Source organism: Schistocerca serialis, chromosome 1, assembly GCF_023864345.2.
Source record: "Schistocerca serialis cubense isolate TAMUIC-IGC-003099 chromosome 1, iqSchSeri2.2, whole genome shotgun sequence".
Classification (NCBI taxonomy): domain Eukaryota; kingdom Metazoa; phylum Arthropoda; class Insecta; order Orthoptera; family Acrididae; genus Schistocerca; species Schistocerca serialis.
Window position 1 is genome coordinate 811268079 of NC_064638.1, and position 3577 is coordinate 811271655.

Genomic DNA, 3577 nt, shown 5'->3' on the forward strand with positions numbered 1-3577 from the left:
ACCTGGAGTGATTTAGGGAAATCACGGAAAACCTAAATCAGGATGGCCGGACGCGGGATTGAACCGTCGTCTTTCCGAATGCGAGTCCAGTGTCGAACCACTGCACCACCTCGCTCGGTATATATAATAAAAGCGTCTGGCATAGTTGTTAGATCGGATACTGCTGCTACAATGGCAGGTTATCAAGATTTAATTGAGTTTGAACGTAGTGTAACAGTCGGCGCACGAGCGATGGGACACTGCATCTCCGAGGTAGCGATGAAGTGGGGTTTTCCCGTACTACCATTTCACAAGTGCACCGTGAATATCAGAAATCTGGTAAAACATGAAATCTTCGACATCGCTGGAGCCGGAAATAGATCCTTCAAAAATGGGACGAACGAAGACTGAAGAGAATTGTTCAGGGTGACAGGAGTGCAACCCTTACGCGAACTGCCGCATATTTCAATGTTGGGCCATTAGCAAGTGTCAGCGTGCGAACCATTCACGAAACATCATTGATATGGGCTTTCGGAGCCGAAGACCCACTCGTGAACCCTTGATGGCTGCACGACACAAAGCTTTACGCCTCGCCTGGGCCCGTCAACACCGACACTGGACTGTTAAAGACTGAAAGCATATTGCTTGGGCGGACGAGTGTCGTTTCACATTTGTATCGAGCGGATGGACGTGTACAGGTATGAAGACAATCTGATGAATCCATGGACCATGCATGTCAGCAGGGGACTGTTCAAACTGGTGGAGGCTCTGCAATAGTGAGGGGCATGGGCAGTTGGAGTGATATGGGACCCGTGATACATCTAGATACGACTCTGACAGGTAACACGTACGTAAGCATCGTGTCTGACCACCTGCATCCATTCATGTTCATTTTGCACTCCGACGGACTTGGGCAATTCCAGCAGGATAACGCGATACTCCACGCGTCCAGAACTGCAAGAGAGTGGCTCCAGGAACACTCTTCTTAGTTTAAACACTTTCATTGACCCCCAGACTTCCTAGACATGAACATTATTGGGCTACCTGGGATGCCTTACAAGGTGCTGCAAAGAAGAGACCTCCACCCCCTCGTACTCTTACGGATTTATGGACAGCCCTGCAGGATTCATGGTGTCAGTTCCCTCCAGTTCAACTTTAGACATCAGTCTAGTTCATGCCACGTCGTGCTGCGACACTTCTGTGAGCTCGCGCGGGTCATACACGATATTACGCAGGTGTACCAGTGTCTTTGGCTCTTCGGTGTAGCTTATTTGGGGGTTAGATGCCAACCTTGCATTGCATCCGGCGCGCTAGGCTGTGTGTTGGACAGAACTATTTCTGCACATGTGCTGAGGTTGCTGACCTATCCTACTTCATCTACATGTCCTCTCCCTCTTTTAATGCTATTTCACTCGTTCATATTTGAAGTGCATTATCAAATTGTATTTGGAAAATGCACATATTGTAGAAGGAATAGACACCAGTGTAATCATGTTTCATTTTCAGGCTTCATATTACCTTTTGACATTAAAATAGTATAACTTGCCTTGATTCCATTTAAAAATATAAATAAAATGAAAATTTTCTCCTAAAACTAAGAGAACAATGGTTATATACCTATTACATTGAAATATTTCATTTGTTCATGTACAGTACTTCAAGGGTGTTGTTTGACCTTTCTGCAATCTTTTTGTGTACAAATTCTCTTACATCCTTGTGTGAATAAAGTCCCTTGCCCTTCCCACTACAAGGGTAGGCTAATCTTTATGCTCCTGGATATGGGATTTTGGTAACCGCAAATGGCCCAGTATACAAAAGCTGCTATTTACGATTGAGCATCCCATATTTCGTTGGTTTAGAGGTGCGTCCGTAGAAGTACCTCTTGTCCTACTTGAATCTGTACAGTGCGCCCTGATCTTTGGTCGTACGACTTTTCCCTCTGTTCAGGCTTTTCCTGCAGATTAATCAAAGCCTGGAAACTTTTTCTTCAAGTAACATTTCCCCCCTGTGTACCTTGGACAAAGGTCTTTCAAACTCATTGACTTCTCTGCTTCTAAACATCAATTCAGTAGGAGTGAAACCAGCTGAAGTGTGTGGTAAGCTTTGTAATTCCTCCTTTAGATTCCCTGACAAACAAGCAGATTTACTTACCTTGGTCCGAACAGTCTCCAAGTTCATGTCTTCTTCAGACAGAAGCTCACCCTTTCGCGTATCAAGAAACATTACGTCTGGATAAGACAATTCTACTCTAATATCAGTACTCAGTTTTAGAGTATTTTCAGTTGTGTTGGTTTTAATTAAATTCACTGATAACCTCTGTTCTTTGATTGTAAAAAAACATTTTACTTGCTGTACGTCAATCTGTACTTTGCATTGTCTAAAGGCATCCATTTCAATAAGACTGTATACTACAAGTTTCTCACTACCATAAAAATACACTTTAGGGAAAAATTGTTGATGGTAATGGGTATTCATGCCTGAAGTTAAACTCCTTTTGTCTTGCTCCCTACTGCAGTCAGAATACGATAATTCTGCACCGAAAAAGTTAGTACATAACATCGCCTTTGCAGCTCGTTAAATAGACCTTATGATATTACATTTGTCGATGCACCCTTTTGGAGTACCACAGGTGCGTCTAGATCACATTTAACGGCATTAATTACAGATTGCACTGACTCCTCATAATCCTTGTCTAAGCTGTTTACACCTTCCCGACACAGTTATGCCGGCCGGGGTGGCCGAGTGGTTCTAAGCGCTACAGTCTGGAACCGCGCGACGGCTACGGTCGCAGGTTCGAATCCTGCCACGGGCATGGACGTGTGTGATGTCCTTAGGTTAGTTAGGTTTAAGTAGTTCTAAGTTATAGGGGACTGATGACCTTATAAGTTAAGTCCCATAGTGCTCAGAGCCATTTGAACCATTTTTGACACAGTTCTGCTTTCATACCTACCCATTTGTCATGACTGAGAAAGTAATCTGGAATAAATTGCATGCCCTCACCCCTTTTATTGGTCTGCGATTGGGGCTGATCGTGCACGTTTTCGGTTTGACCTCACTAGTTCGTATCCTTTATTGCCCTGGAATTAAATTCTTCTTGACCCTGACACCCTATGGATATATAATTGTTATTCCGTTGATTCTAGTTCCCAGGTGAAGGACCCCCGGATTTTCTATTTGCGGCTGCTTCCTGTCAATTACTGTATTGATCATTGCCACCTGCTGGGGTTGCATTGTGAACTTGTTGGCCACAGCCCCTCTGTTCAGCGTTAGCAGGTCTATTGCAATTCTATTTGTGATTACCTTTGAAACCTCGTTTGTACTTTTGGTTTCCCCCGTTACCATATTTATTTCTTGTATTATTGCAGTTTCACGAGGCGAGGTTATTGCCACCGTTTCCATTCTTCTGTTCGCTATTTCTTGGAGGCGCACACTGAATATTAATGTTCTGTGGTTGCGACGACTCCTCTTCACACATTAGTTCAATCGAATCGACTACGAATAAAAAATTGTATATATCGTTTGCAGGTGTTGTGATCAGGTTTTCCCGTATATGGCCGGACAGGCGACATTGATACCCACCGCGTCTTGTTCCATCACA